This window comes from Hyperolius riggenbachi, chromosome 3 (genome assembly GCF_040937935.1).
Source record: "Hyperolius riggenbachi isolate aHypRig1 chromosome 3, aHypRig1.pri, whole genome shotgun sequence".
Classification (NCBI taxonomy): Eukaryota; Metazoa; Chordata; class Amphibia; order Anura; family Hyperoliidae; genus Hyperolius; species Hyperolius riggenbachi.
Genome location: NC_090648.1, coordinates 72,391,129 through 72,406,837, shown reverse-complemented (window position 1 = coordinate 72,406,837; position 15,709 = coordinate 72,391,129). Strand labels below are relative to the sequence as shown.

At 48.5% G+C, this 15,709-nt stretch overlaps 9 non-coding genes across 9 annotated transcripts; all 9 read left to right on the top strand.

Moving 5' to 3' along the window:
* Positions 1-562: 562 nt before the first annotated feature.
* LOC137564753 (U4 spliceosomal RNA) lies at positions 563-703 on the top strand. Its single transcript, XR_011030828.1, has one exon. It is a non-coding gene; the product is annotated as a U4 spliceosomal RNA (small nuclear RNA).
* A 672-nt stretch (positions 704-1,375) lies between these two features.
* TRNAK-UUU (transfer RNA lysine (anticodon UUU)) lies at positions 1,376-1,448 on the top strand. Its single transcript has one exon. It is a non-coding gene; the product is annotated as a tRNA-Lys (tRNA).
* A 303-nt stretch (positions 1,449-1,751) lies between these two features.
* TRNAK-UUU (transfer RNA lysine (anticodon UUU)) lies at positions 1,752-1,824 on the top strand. Its single transcript has one exon. It is a non-coding gene; the product is annotated as a tRNA-Lys (tRNA).
* Positions 1,825-2,828: 1,004 nt separating this feature from the next.
* LOC137564634 (U4 spliceosomal RNA) lies at positions 2,829-2,969 on the top strand. The gene has a single exon (XR_011030724.1). It is a non-coding gene; the product is annotated as a U4 spliceosomal RNA (small nuclear RNA).
* Positions 2,970-10,961: 7,992 nt separating this feature from the next.
* On the top strand, positions 10,962-11,034 carry TRNAK-UUU (transfer RNA lysine (anticodon UUU)). Its single transcript has one exon. It is a non-coding gene; the product is annotated as a tRNA-Lys (tRNA).
* A 2,076-nt stretch (positions 11,035-13,110) lies between these two features.
* On the top strand, positions 13,111-13,183 carry TRNAK-UUU (transfer RNA lysine (anticodon UUU)). Its single transcript has one exon. It is a non-coding gene; the product is annotated as a tRNA-Lys (tRNA).
* A 993-nt stretch (positions 13,184-14,176) lies between these two features.
* LOC137564707 (U4 spliceosomal RNA) lies at positions 14,177-14,317 on the top strand. The gene has a single exon (XR_011030789.1). It is a non-coding gene; the product is annotated as a U4 spliceosomal RNA (small nuclear RNA).
* Positions 14,318-14,989: 672 nt separating this feature from the next.
* TRNAK-UUU (transfer RNA lysine (anticodon UUU)) lies at positions 14,990-15,062 on the top strand. The gene has a single exon. It is a non-coding gene; the product is annotated as a tRNA-Lys (tRNA).
* A 303-nt stretch (positions 15,063-15,365) lies between these two features.
* TRNAK-UUU (transfer RNA lysine (anticodon UUU)) lies at positions 15,366-15,438 on the top strand. The gene has a single exon. It is a non-coding gene; the product is annotated as a tRNA-Lys (tRNA).
* The last annotated feature ends 271 nt before the right edge of the window (positions 15,439-15,709 follow it).

The following is a 15,709-nucleotide window of genomic DNA, read 5'->3' as shown; positions in this document are numbered from 1 at the left end:
ATTCCCAGCATTAGAGTAATTCGCCGGATCCCTTCTCCAGCCTGCACATCTACCCTCAAAGCAGCAATGGAAGGAGCTTCATGCTTACCATGAGCATCAGAAAATTAACAGCTCACGTACCATCTCTCTCCTCCAGTAACCTGCAACCACCAAGACTTTGGCCAACTCCCAAGCACCTCTAGCCAGCGCAGCTTACCAGTACTTCCAGGCACAATAATCACAGGCCCAATTATCAGCACACATGGCAGTGACGTAGACTCATTACTCTATTTTTCAAATTGTATTTTTCATGTATTTTACAAGTGCGGGACTGGCCCACTTGGCAGCCTGCTCCACAAAACACTATGCTGGCATCCCTGGCAGGCTTTGTTTTGCCCTCTTTGCCGCCTTTTCAAATGCTAAGACTCTTTAGCCGCTTATTAACAATGCTTGTTTAGTGGCTGTCTAATTAGCATATGGCATCCCATGATCCTCAGCGGAACACTGTGAACTGCGTTTGTCTCTCCTTAAGGTGATTCCTTTATCCAAGAAAGAGGGGATATTTGCTGGCATTAGCTTGGCTAACTTTGCGTAGTGGCAGTATCATAGCCAATGAGGTTCAACCGAGGCGTGATTGTTGCTAATTGAAAACTTTTCCCAATACCCCGCCATGATGACTTGAAATATAGTCAGCATCGGCAATTTTTGACAGTCTCTTCGGAGACTGACTAAGGTGTTTACCAACAGAGAAAGGATTATCTTCAAGGTGCATGATGACTGAGCAGTGCTCGTGTGGTAGAACCGTGGCTGGCACAATAACAACATTTCGTAGCACCTCTTATCTCCAAATCAGTCTTGGCCACAAAATGCTCACTTGTCAGCGTTCTTTCATGAGGGTGAGGTCCAGTGTCTTACTCTCTGGCAAATTTATAAACACCAGCAGGATGACTAAAATGACAAAAGTCCACTTTTCATCTGCAGGTTGCTACTTTTCTAATGCCACATTCCTAAGAGAGAGAACAGTGTTGTTTCTCAGAGGTCTGGCCTGAAAAATTTGGAGGTCACAAGCTCCATTTATTTGCGCTAGATACGATCCCGTGGCCTCTCGCTAGCTCTTTCTGCAAGCGTTGTTGGGGTGCTCAGAAACAGAGCACCGCTGACATTTAGGTTTCGCCGGCCTATAGCTTCTTCTGGCTGGTGTACCATTGTTTTAAAAGTGTCAACAATCAGCCAAGGTGAAGAACCTGATGGTTGAAGGAAACAACAGCGCATTCTGCTGTTTCCCGGCTATCTAGGTGCTATAGACTGCTCATGACTTGCACTAGACCTTAACTTGCGCCCAGCCTGGAAATACTGTAGCTAAACTTTGAGCTGCTGGTGATCGCACCTTTTCAGAGCTTGGATAGCTCAGTCGGTAGAGCATCAGACTTTTAATCTGAGGGTCCAGGGTTCAAGTCCCTGTTCAGGTGATGCTCTCTGCCTTTTGTTATGCTTCGTGTCCTCTCCCTATCTTCCTCAACTGCAGCCTCTTGCATGCTCCGCTTGCACCAGGCCAAAACACCGATGTCGGCCGCTTTCCATGCCTTCGCTGATTGGTGGCTACCTTTCTAATGCCACCTTCCAAATCAAGTACAGTTTTATTCTTTCAGAGATCTGACCTAGAAAATGTAGAGGTCGCAGGCTATAGCCAGCTCAGGGCATGTACTAGACCTTCCGTCCATCCTGCTTGGAATAACTGACTTTTGAGCTGCTGGTGAAGCTCACCTTTCAGGGCCTGGATAGCTCAGTCGGTAGAGCATCAGACTTTTAAGCTGAGGGTCCAGGGTTCAAGTCCCTGTTCAGGCGATGCCTTTCCTTTACCCCATGCTCATTGGCCATCACTTCCGCTACCTGAGTTCCCTCTGCAACTGCTGCCTCTTGCGTGCTTTGCTTGCAGTAAGCCATAACCGAAACATCAGCCGCTTTCTGTGCATCCCCCGAACTCTCACAGCCTCCCTGCGTCTTGAATCTATTTCTCTTCAACTTTTTCTGCTGTGATATTAAACATGGATTATTCCATGCATAAAAGAGGCATCAAACCGTCAACATTATGCTGGGAATACACCATAAGTTTTTTCAGCAGATAGATGGTTCCATAGATAATTTCCAACATGTCCGATCTTATTATCGATCCTTTTTCTCATCGATTTCTCATAGAAATGAATGGAAATTGATCAGAAAAGATAAGAATCGGAAAGTCGATCGGAAATAAGATCGGATAGTAATCGACTGAAAAATGTCATCGTGTATTCCCAGCATTAGAGTAATTCGCCGGATCCCTTCTCCAGCCTGCACATCTACCCTCAAAGCAGCAATGGAAGGAGCTTCATGTTTACCATGAGCATCAGAAAATTAACAGCTCACATACCATCTCTCTCCTCCAGTAACCTGCAACCACCAAGACTTTGGCCAACTCCCAAGCACCTCTAGCCAGCGCAGCTTACCAGTACTTCCAGGCACAATAATCACAGGCCCAATTATCAGCACACATGGCAGTGACGTAGACTCATTACTCCATTTTTCAAATTGTATTTTTAATGTATTTTACAAGTGCGGGACTGGCCCAATTGGCACCCTTCTCCACAAAACACTATGCTGGCATCCCTGGCAGGCTTTGTTTTGCCCTCTTTGCCGCCTTTTCAAATGCTAAGACTCTTTAGCCGCTTATTAACAATGCTTGTTTAGTGGCTGTCTAATTAGCATATGGCATCCCATGATCCTCAGCGGAACACTGTAAACTGCGTTTGTCTCTCCTTAAGGTGATTCCTTTATCCAAGAAAGAGGGGATATTTGCTGGCATTAGCTTGGCTAACTTTGCGCAGTGGCAGTATCATAGCCAATGAGGTTCAACCGAGGCGTGATTATTGCTAATTGAAAACTTTTCCCAATACCCCGCCATGATGACTTGAAATATAGTCAGCATCGGCAATTTTTGACAGTCTCTTCGGAGACTGACTAAGGTGTTTACTAGTGTTGGGCGAACAGTGTTCGCCACTGTTCGGGTTCTGCAGAACATCACCCTGTTCGGGTGATGTTCGAGTTCGGCCGAACACCTGACGGTGCTCGGCCAAACCGTTCGGCCATATGGCCGAACTAAGAGCGCATGGCCGAACGTTCCCCGAACGTTCGGCTAGCGCTGTGATTGGCCGAACGGGTCACGTGGTTCGGACCCGAACGCGCTCTGATTGGCCGAACTGTCACGTGGTTCGGGTAAATAAATACCCGAACCACGTCATATCTCCGCCATTTGTCTGTGGGTTTAGCTTTGGGTAGGCAGGCAGGGTAGTTCGCGCTCCAGCCACGCTAGCCAGGGTCCCCCCCAGTCATTGTGTGTCACTGCTGGGAACAGTAGTACACCGCTCGTTCAGCCACACTATATAGCATTCTGTGTACTGTTCTGTGTCTGCTGGGAACAGTGGTACACCGCTCGTTCAGCCACACTATATAGCATTCTGTGTACTGTTCTGTGTCTGCTGGGAACAGTGGTACACCGCTCGTTCAGCCACACTATATAGCATTCTGTGTACTGTTCTGTGTCTGCTGGGAACAGTAGTACACCGCTCGTTCAGCCACACTATATAGCATTCTGTGTACTGTTCTGTGTCTGCTGGGAACAGTAGTACACCGCTCGTTCAGCCACACTATATAGCATTCTGTGTACTGTTCTGTGTCTGCTGGGAACAGTAGTACACCGCTCGTTCAGCCACACTATATAGCATTCTGTGTACTGTTCTGTGTCTGCTGGGAATAGTGGTACACCGCTCGTTCAGCCACACTATATAGCATTCTGTGTACTGTTCTGTGTCTGCTGGGAACAGTAGTACACCGCTCGTTCAGCCACACTATATAGCATTCTGTGTACTGTTCTGTGTCTGCTGGGAACAGTAGTACACCGCTCGTTCAGCCACACTATATAGCATTCTGTGTACTGTTCTGTGTCTGCTGGGAACAGTAGTACACCGCTCGTTCAGCCACACTATATAGCATTCTGTGTACTGTTCTGTGTCTGCTGGGAACAGTAGTACACCGCTCGTTCAGCCACACTATATAGCATTCTGTGTACTGTTCTGTGTCTGCTGGGAATAGTGGTACACCGCTCGTTCAGCCACACTATATAGCATTCTGTGTACTGTTCTGTGTCTGCTGGGAACAGTAGTACACCGCTCGTTCAGCCACACTATATAGCATTCTGTGTACTGTTCTGTGTCTGCTGGGAACAGTAGTACACCGCTCGTTCAGCCACACTATATAGCATTCTGTGTACTGTTCTGTGTCTGCTGGGAATAGTGGTACACCGCTCGTTCAGCCACACTATATAGCATTCTGTGTACTGTTCTGTGTCTGCTGGGAACAGTGGTACACCGCTCGTTCAGCCACACTATATAGCATTCTGTGTACTGTTCTGTGTCTGCTGGGAACAGTGGTACACCGCTCGTTCAGCCACACTATATAGCATTCTGTGTACTGTTCTGTGTCTGCTGGGAACAGTAGTACACCGCTCGTTCAGCCACACTATATAGCATTCTGTGTACTGTTCTGTGTCTGCTGGGAACAGTAGTACACCGCTCGTTCAGCCACACTATATAGCATTCTGTGTACTGTTCTGTGTCTGCTGGGAACAGTAGTACACCGCTCGTTCAGCCACACTATATAGCATTCTGTGTACTGTTCTGTGTCTGCTGGGAATAGTGGTACACCGCTCGTTCAGCCACACTATATAGCATTCTGTGTACTGTTCTGTGTCTGCTGGGAATAGTGGTACACCGCTCGTTCGCCACTGTATAGCATTGTGCTCTGTGTCGCTGCTGGGAATAGTGGTACACCGCTCACCCGTCACTGTATAGCATTGTGCTCTGTGTCGCTGCTGGGAATAGTGGTACACCGCTCACCCGTCACTGTATAGCATTGTGCTCTGTGTCGCTGCTGGGAATAGTGGTACTGTATAGCATTTCTGTACTGCCACTGTACTGCTGCCAGTCAGCGTGTACTGTAAGGATAAGTGAAATGAGGAAGAAATCCGGTGAAAGAGGGAGGGGCAAGGGAAGAGGTGTTTACCCTGACGGTTCACGTACAGGCCACAGGGGAGCACCCAAGAAAACCCACTCAATACCGCCCATGTTGTCCAGGACAACAACCCTCACAAATCCAAAAGAACAGGACCAGATAATTACTTGGATGACCTCTCAAGCGTCCAGCAGTGGGTTAAGCAGCACCAGCACATCACGCACGAGGTCCGAGTCCTCAGCCAGTTACAAGGAGCCAGTGGGCACAAAGCTGACACAACCGGCAGCGACACCACGCACACAACTGCCAGATAACCAGTCCGATGAATTACCTCAGGACACAATGGGGTATTCGCAGGAGCTATTCCCAGCCCAACAAACTTCCACCTTTCAAAGGTCAATGGAGGAACAGCCAGAAATGTTGTGCCTGGATTCACAACCGTTAACTGTGGGAAATGCACCGCGCACTGAAATACAAGGCGAGTCCGAAGAGGACTCGGAAACCCAAATCCCAGAGCAATTTGGGCAGGAGGGGTTGCAATTGCAGGAGGTCGGCCGACAAGATCTGGAAGACGACGTTGGAGTGTGCTGCGCAGAGGTTGTTGTGGGGAGCTCTACTCCACGGCGGTGGCCCACAATGACATATGACGAGTTTGAGGAGATGGAAGAGGAGGGTATGGACAATGTGGACAGAGACCCAGATTTTGTTTGTGAACGAGAACATCGCCGTCGTAGCAGCAGCACAGATGAGTCTGTTGAAGAACACACTGCTGCACGAGTTCGCCTTGTGCCACAAGGTAGGCGGCGCGCAATTTCAGGCACCACAAGCGTGGAAGTTCAAGTGAGAGGCAAAAGAGGAGCAAACAGAAATCGCCAGCAAGGAGGCAGGTGCTCCAAAGTCTGGGCTTTCTTTGAAGACTGCACTGAGGATGTTACCATGGCGATTTGCAAGGTGTGCAAGACCCGCCTGAGCAGGGGGAAAAATATTAACAACCTCTCCACCACCAGCATGAGCCGTCACATGCTATCCAAACATCCCACTCTTTGGGCAAACGCGTCAGGACAGGGTACCAGAAACAACACTGCCTCCCTTGGGTTCACCAGACTCACCACCAGACCCGCCTCAGCAGCAGCAGTAGCCCAGCCATTGCGTGGTTCACAACATTCACAAACATCAGACGACGCTGACACTGTCACTTTCCGGAGTAGTGCTCTTGAGGTCTCCCAGTGTTCATCAAACACAACAACCAACAGCCCTTCCGTGTGCAGCGCTACGGTTCAGTTGTCTGTGTCGGAGATGTTTGAGCGCAAGAGGAAATTGCCAGCAAATGACCCCCGGGCCGTGGCAGTAACAGCCAGCATAGCCAAGCTTCTGGCCTGCGAAATGCTGCCATATCGATTGGTGGAGACAAACAGCTTCAAGGGCATGATGTCAGTGGCCATCCCACGTTACGTGGTTCCCAGCCGCTACCACTTTGCACGCTCTGCAGTGCCTGAGTTGCATGAGCACGTGGTCAGCAAAATAACCCGAAGCTTGAAGAATGCCGTTGCCTGCAAGGTTCACCTCACCACTGACACCTGGACGAGTGCGTTCGGCCAGGGTCGATACATCTCCCTTACCGCGCACTGGGTGAACCTTGTGGAGCCTGGCAGCGATTCCTCACCTGCTACGGCACGGGTGTTGCCCACGCCACAAACAGCTGCACCGCCGTCCCTCCCACTGGATAACAGCAGCACCTACCTCTCTGACTCCTTCTCCTCCAACGCATCTCAAAGCTGTACCTCATCCGGAAACGCTAACCCAGCAGCAGTAGGATCGTGGAAGCAGTGCAGCACAGCTGTTGGCATGCGTCAGCAAGCGTTGCTGAAGCTAATCTGCCTTGGGGATAAGCAGCACACAGGGGAGGAAATTTGGAGGGGAATAAAGGAACAGACGGATTTGTGGCTGGCACCGCTGGACCTGAAACCGGGCATGGTTGTGTGTGATAATGGGAGTAATCTCATTCGCGCTTTAAGGTTGGCTAAGCTGACACACATCCCTTGCCTGGCGCACGTGATGAACCTAGTAGTTCAGCGGTTCCTGAGGACATACCCAGGCGTGCCCGATCTGCTGTTGAAGGTGCGTCGAGTGTCCAAACATTGTAGAAATTCCAGTACTGCTTCGGGGGCACTCGCCAAGATGCAGGAGCGCTTCAATCTCCCCCACCATCGCTTGCTGTGTGATGTCCCTACGCGCTGGAATTCTACGCTGCACATGCTAGCCCGCTTTTGCGAGCAGAAGAGTGCAGTGGTCCAGTACATGACGGCGCAGTACCGAGGCGCATCCGGCCAGCTGCCAAGCTTCTGTGGATCCGATTGGGCCAACATGTTGGACCTCTGCCAAGTCCTCCAAAATTTTGAGCAATCCACGTTGCTTGTGAGCAGTGACAACTCTTCAGTCAGCATTACCATACCACTGCTGTGTTTACTGAAGAGGTCGATGTTAAAAATCAAGGAAACAGCTGTCATGATGCAACTGGGGGAATCTGAAGGAGAAAACGATCAGCGTGATGGTACCAACATCAGGCCATCCGCCTCAGGGAACGCTGGCCCCAGCAGCTATGACGAAGAAGAGGAGGAGGAACAGCTGGAGTTGGAGCAGGAATTTCATGCCACCACTGACGAGGGCCAGAGCGGTGCACGTTGGACTTCCACAATTCAACGCGAATGGTCAGCAGAAGCAGACCAGGAGGAAGGTGACGACTATGATGCATCACAACAACTATCACAACGCTCACAAGAGGATGATGAGGATTCTGGTAGGACTCTGGCACACATGGCTCAATTCATGCTAGACTGCATTGAACGTGACCCACGCATTGTGCGCATTCTGGACAACACCAATTACTGGGTTTATACCCTTCTGGATCCACGGTACAAACACAATGTTCCAAAACTGCTTGAAGAAAGAGTCAGACAGGTCAAAATGGAAGAATACCAGCAGGCCCTTGTGGAGACTTTAGAGAGGAGATTGACATCCTCCCCCTCCTCTAGCCAGTTGTACGCAGACAGACTGACTTCCGCAAACCCAGGACGACCAGGAGGGCAGCAAACAACGCAAGCCGCAGCTAGTACCCAAAAGGGAATGGTATCGGCAGTGTCCTTGGAGTGGGAAAATTTTCTGACACCCATGCAGCCGCAGCCCACTGAACAGCAAGCGTGCAGATCCACCTCCAACACCGATCGCCTGGAGAAGATGGTCAAGGACTACATGTCAGATGGCGTAGCTGTGTCGAACCATCCATCTGCACCCTTCAACTATTGGGTATCGAAGCTAGACACCTGGCACGAACTGGCAATGTACGCAATAGAGGTGCTGGCTTGCCCGGCAGCCAGCGTTATGTCGGAACGCTGTTTCAGTGCTGCCGGAGGCATCGTCACAGATCGGCGTATCCGCCTCTCTACAGAAAATGCAGACCGTCTGACTCAAATTAAAATGAATCAATCCTGGATTGGAAATGACTACGCAACACTCCAGGACCCCAACCAAGTAACATGACCAATGAACATCTGGGATGGTGTTGCGTTTCCGGGCCCTGTTTATTGAACCTCTCATCTGTATTACATTTATGACTGCATGGCGGCAAAAAGCATTGCTGCTATATCCGCACGCTTTTTGTCCACATGCAAGGCCTGGGTTGTTGTGTCTCACAAAGCGTGGCCTTCTCCTCCTGCGCCTGCTCCTGTTCCATCACGTCTGCTGCTGCTGGGTTAGCGTTGCCGCGTGGTCCCTGTTTATTGAACCACTTATCTTTATTACATTTATGACTGCATGGCGGTACAAAGCATGCTATCCGCACGCTTCTTGCCCTCATGCAAGGCCTGGGTTGTTGTGTCTCACAAAGCGTGGCCTTCTCCTCCTGCGCCTGCTCCTGTTCCATCACGTCTGCTGCTGCTGGGTTAGCATTGCCGCGTGGTCCCTGTTTATTGAACCACTTATCTTTATTACATTTATGACTGCATGGCGGTACAAAGCATGCTATCCGCACGCTTCTTGCCCTCATGCAAGGCCTGGGTTGTTGTGTCTCACAAAGCGTGGCCTTCTCCTCCTGCGCCTCCTCCTGTTCCATCACGTCTGCTGCTGCTGGGTTAGCGTTGCCGCGTGGTCCCTGTTTATTGAACCACTTATCTTTATTACATTTATGACTGCATGGCGGTACAAAGCATGCTATCCGCACGCTTCTTGCCCTCATGCAAGGCCTGGGTTGTTGTGTCTCACAAAGCGTGGCCTTCTCCTCCTGCGCCTGCTCCTGTTCCATCACGTCTGCTGCTGCTGGGTTAGCGTTGCCGCGTGGTCCCTGTTTATTGAACCACTTATCTTTATTACATTTATGACTGCATGGCGGTACAAAGCATGCTATCCGCACGCTTCTTGCCCTCATGCAAGGCCGGGGTTGTTGTGTCTCACAAAGCGTGGCCTTCTCCTCCTGCGCCTCCTCCTGTTCCATCACGTCTGCTGCTGCTGGGTTAGCGTTGCCGCGTGGTCCCTGTTTATTGAACCACTTATCTTTATTACATTTATGACTGCATGGCGGTACAAAGCATGCTATCCGCACGCTTCTTGCCCTCATGCAAGGCCTGGGTTGTTGTGTCTCACAAAGCGTGGCCGTCTCCTCCTGCGCCTGCTCCTGTTCCATCACGTCTGCTGCTGCTGGGTTAGCGTTGCCGCGTGGTCCCTGTTTATTGAACCACTTATCTTTATTACATTTATGACTGCATGGCGGTACAAAGCCTGCTATCCGCACGCTTCTTGCCCTCATGCAAGGCCGGGGTTGTTGTGTCTCACAAAGCGTGGCCTTCTTCTCCTCCTGCGCCACCCTCCTCCTGTTCCATCACGTGTGCTGCTGCTGGGTTAGCGTTACCGGTCCCTTTTCCTGGAACCTCTTATATGTATTACATTTATGACTGCATGCCGACAAAAAACATGTTACCTGTGCAAAGAAAACAGACATTTCCCGCATTTAAAAGACAGTTTTCCCTTTGAAACTTTAAAATCGATTTTCTCAAAAACTATAAGCTCTTTTTGCTAATTTTTTTTTCCTCTTGTACCCACTCCCAAGGTGCACATACCCTGTAAATTTGGGGTATGTAGCATGCAAGGAGGCTTTACAAACCACAAAAGTTCGGGTCCCCATTGACTTCCATTATGTTCGGAGTTCGGGTCGAACACCCGAACATCGCGGCCATGTTCGGCCTGTTCGGCCCGAACCCGAACATCTAGATGTTCGCCCAACACTAGTGTTTACCAACAGAGAAAGGATTATCTTCAAGGTGCATGATGACTGAGCAGTGCTCGTGTGGTAGTACCGTGGCTGGCACAATAACAACATTTCGTAGCACCTCTTATCTCCAAATCAGTCTTGGCAACAAAATGCTCACTTGTCAGCGTTCTTTCATGAGGGTGAGGTCCAGTGTCTTACTCTCTGGCAAATTTATAAACACCAGCAGGATGACTAAAATGACAAAAGTCCACTTTTCATCTGCAGGTTGCAACTTTTCTAATGCCACATTCCTAAGAGAGAGAACAGTGTTGTTTCTCAGAGGTCTGGCCTGAAAAATTTGGAGGTCACAAGCTCCATTTATTTGCGCTAGATACGATCCCGTGGCCTCTCGCTAGCTCTTTCTGCAAGCGTTGTTGGGGTGCTCAGAAACAGAGCACCGCTGACATTTAGGTTTCGCCGGCCTATAGCTTCTTCTGGCTGGTGTACCATTGTTTTAAAAGTGTCAACAATCAGCCAAGGTGAAGAACCTGATGGTTGAAGGAAACAACAGCGCATTCTGCTGTTTCCCGGCTATCTAGGTGCTATAGACTGCTCATGACTTGCACTAGACCTTAACTTGCGCCCAGCCTTGCAATACTGTAGCTAAACTTTGAGCTGCTGGTGATCACTCCTTTTCAGAGCCTGGATAGCTCAGTCGGTAGAGCATCAGACTTTTAATCTGAGGGTCCAGGGTTCAAGTCCCTGTTCAGGCGATGCTCTCTGCCTTTCGTTATGCTTCGTGTCCTCTCCCTATCTTCCTCAACTGCAGCCTCTTGCGTGCTCCGCTTGCACCAGGCCAAAACACCGATGTCGGCCGCTTTACATGCCTTCGCTGATTGGTGGCTACCTTTCTAATGCTTTTGATTAGATGTCTGTACAGCGCTCTATCCCCTAAAGAATTACACACAGTTCCACCATTAAATGTCCACAGTCTCTGATATCAAACAACACTCTGCATACAGTCCCACTGCTGCAAAGGAAAAAACCCGTCTCCAAGTCTCTGGTAGTAATATATACTCTCACCAATGTTGCAAGGCTGATTTGCCACAGATCAGCTAAACTCGTGTATGGGTGAAGATTCTTTCCTTGTATTTCTTCTTCCACCACTTCACTCCTGGGTCATTATCACCTCAGAGAAATATATAGCATATCATAGCGTGAACCTGTATATAAATTTTCCACATATATATATACAAGATTTGGGTGCACCCCAACACTGGTACGTGCTCCCCACTGTGTGTTCCACTTTACACCAATCCCACTCCAATGAGAAAAATTCCTGCTCACCAGATATATATGCTGACCTTTACGGACCAGCAACAGATCATATGGATGCCTTGAGTCTAGATATCCCTCCAGTACACCTCCAAACTTTTCCAGTATTTGCAGCACCTCTTTCCGCAGTTCCTCAGATAAGGAAAATTGAAAAGCACATAGTGTAAGCCTGTTCACAAAAAACCTACACCCGTGCTTGTTCACATGCAAGTGTTCCCCACTGTGGCCGCTACACACCCTGTGTCTCTATGAACTTCCACACCACTGTGCACAATAACCAGTAGTCGCTCACCAGATTTCCATGCTGACCTCACAGAGCCCAGCCAACAGCGCTTTCTGATCGCACAGGGTAGTTGCACAGGATGGGAGACTCTTTACCAACAGCGTTTTAAATTTCTCCCTGTAGAACTAATACACAGCTCCTCATAGCATAATACTGTTTTTATTCCTTAGTAAAATGTTAAAAGTACACTCACATTCTGTAAAATCAATATGCGCATAGTATAAAACCTCCTGGACGTCCTCACCGCCGCTCTCTCAGCGTCTTCCTGCCTGCCGCTTGAGGCCACGCCCTACCGGTTTCGTCAAATGACTCATCAGGGGCTTGCTGGCCAGCGGCAGGCTGGAACGCTATGTACAACATTGTATGCAGATTAGCTGTTTGAGCGGCTCCTATCTCGCGGTGTGTGTTCTCTATTACCTAGCAACCAGTCAGCTTCACGTACTAATTCCTTCCTCTCCTCCTATTGTAAAAACATATGTTCGCATATATCATGAGGAGCGCATACCAATGCGATCTCCATACACATTATCCCTCTTTGTATATACTATCTATTTCCCTTTGTGCAAATGTGCAAATGTGACCTTTATTGTGCCAAATACAGTTATGCACAATCCTTATGTGTGACTTAACCCTATGTTGATGCTAGTGTTAATACTCTGTCATCAACTACTATTATTAGTCCTATTGTGTTATGCCCTATCTAATACGTGTTACACGTGTGCCTAATACAAATTATTCCATTATTATTATCATTATTATTTTTACATTCATTTGTTCTGGCATGACGGATCCCACCGTGGTTTATAGGGGGGGCCTACTCTAACTAGGACCCGCCTCTAGCCCCCACTCGATCCCAGATTCCAAATCAAGGGGATCCGTCATACCATCACATATCCCAAAACCAAGTGACAGTGCAATTCAGTGTCCTCATAGAATGAACAGCACATTAGTGATTCCTACTACAAGATATCCTCATAAAGATATTGAAATAAGCAATACATAAGTAATTCCTACCAGAATAACATTAGTATTGGGGAAAGGGAATGCTATATCACACACCTCCTTTCTAATGCCACCTTCCAAATCAAGTACAGTTTTATTCTTTCAGAGATCTGACCTAGAAAATGTAGAGGTCGCAGGCTATAGCCAGCTCAGGGCATGTACTAGACCTTCCGTCCATCCTGCTTGGAATAACTGACTTTTGAGCTGCTGGTGAAGCCCACCTTCCAGGGCCTGGATAGCTCAGTCGGTAGAGCATCAGACTTTTAATCTGAGGGTCCAGGGTTCAAGTCCCTGTTCAGGCGATGCCTTTCCTTTACCCCATGCTCATTGGCCATCACTTCCGCTACCTGAGTTCCCTCTGCAACTGCTGCCTCTTGCGTGCTTTGCTTGCAGTAAGCCATAACCGAAACATCAGCTGCTTTCTGTGCATCCCCCGAACTCTCACAGCCTCCCTGCGTCTTGAATCTATTTCTCTTCAACTTTTTCTGCTGTGATATTAAACATGGATTATTCCATGCATAAAAGAGGCATCAAACCGTCAACATTATGCTGGGAATACACCATACGTTTTTTCAGCAGATAGATGGTTCCATAGATAATTTCCAACATGTCCGATCTTATTATCGATCTTTTTTCTCATAGAAATGAATGGAAATTGATCAGAAAAGATAAGAATCGGAAAGTCGATCGGAAATAAGATCGGATAGTAATCGACTGAAAAATGTCGTCGTGTATTCCCAGCATTAGAGTAATTCGCCGGATCCCTTCTCCAGCCTGCACATCTACCCTCAAAGCAGCAATGGAAGGAGCTTCATGCTTACCATGAGCATCAGAAAATGAACAGCTCACGTACCATCTCTCTCCTCCAGTAACCTGCAACCACCAAGACTTTGGCCAACTCCCAAGCACCTCTAGCCAGCGCAGCTTACCAGTACTTCCAGGCACAATAATCACAGGCCCAATTATCAGCACACATGGCAGTGACGTAGACTCATTACTCCATTTTTCAAATTGTATTTTTCATGTATTTTACAAGTGCGGGACTGGCCCACTTGGCAGCCTGCTCCACAAAACACTATGCTGGCATCCCTGGCAGGCTTTGTTTTGCCCTCTTTGCCGCCTTTTCAAATGCTAAGACTCTTTAGCCGCTTATTAACAATGCTTGTTTAGTGGCTGTCTAATTAGCATATGGCATCCCATGATCCTCAGCGGAACACTGTAAACTGCGTTTGTCTCTCCTTAAGGTGATTCCTTTATCCAAGAAAGAGGGGATATTTGCTGGCATTAGCTTGGCTAACTTTGCGCAGTGGCAGTATCATAGCCAATGAGGTTCAACCGAGGCGTGATTATTGCTAATTGAAAACTTTTCCCAATACCCCGCCATGATGACTTGAAATATAGTCAGCACCGGCAATTTTTGACAGTCTCTTCGGAGACTGACTAAGGTGTTTACCAACAGAGAAAGGATTATCTTCAAGGTGCATGATGACTGAGCAGTGCTCGTGTGGTAGAACCGTGGCTGGCACAATAACAACATTTCGTAGCACCTCTTATCTCCAAATCAGTCTTGGCCACAAAATGCTCACTTGTCAGCGTTCTTTCATGAGGGTGAGGTCCAGTGTCTTACTCTCTGGCAAATTTATAAACACCAGCAGGATGACTAAAATGACAAAAGTCCACTTTTCATCTGCAGGTTGCTACTTTTCTAATGCCACATTCCTAAGAGAGAGAACAGTGTTGTTTCTCAGAGGTCTGGCCTGAAAAATTTGGAGGTCACAAGCTCCATTTATTTGCGCTAGATACGATCCCGTGGCCTCTCGCTAGCTCTTTCTGCAAGCGTTGTTGGGGTGCTCAGAAACAGAGCACCGCTGACATTTAGGTTTCGCCGGCCTATAGCTTCTTCTGGCTGGTGTACCATTGTTTTAAAAGTGTCAACAATCATCCAAGGTGAAGAACCTGATGGTTGAAGGAAACAACAGCGCATTCTGCTGTTTCCCGGCTATCTAGGTGCTATAGACTGCTCATGACTTGCACTAGACCTTAACTTGCGCCCAGCCTGGAAATACTGTAGCTAAACTTTGAGCTGCTGGTGATCACACCTTATCAGAGCCTGGATAGCTCAGTCGGTAGAGCATCAGACTTTTAATCTGAGGGTCCAGGGTTCAAGTCCCTGTTCAGGTGATGCTTACTGCCTTTTGTTATGCTTCGTGTCCTCTCCCTATCTTCCTCAACTGCAGCCTCTTGCATGCTCCGCTTGCACCAGGCCAAAACACCGATGTCGGCCGCTTTCCATGCCTTCGCTGATTGGTGGCTACCTTTCTAATGCCACCTTCCAAATCAAGTACAGTTTTATTCTTTCAGAGATCTGACCTAGAAAATGTAGAGGTCGCAGGCTATAGCCAGCTCAGGGCATGTACTAGACCTTCCGTCCATCCTGCTTGGAATAACTGACTTTTGAGCTGCTGGTGAAGCTCACCTTTCAGGGCCTGGATAGCTCAGTCGGTAGAGCATCAGACTTTTAAGCTGAGGGTCCAGGGTTCAAGTCCCTGTTCAGGCGATGCCTTTCCTTTACCCCATGCTCATTGGCCATCACTTCCGCTACCTGAGTTCCCTCTGCAACTGCTGCCTCTTGCGTGCTTTGCTTGCAGTAAGCCATAACCGAAACATCAGCCGTTTTCTGTGCATCCCCCGAACTCTCACAGCCTCCCTGCGTCTTGAATCTATTTCTCTTCAACTTTTTCTGCTGTGATATTAAACATGGATTATTCCATGCATAAAAGAGGCATCAAACCGTCAACATTATGCTGGGAATACACCATAAGTTTTTT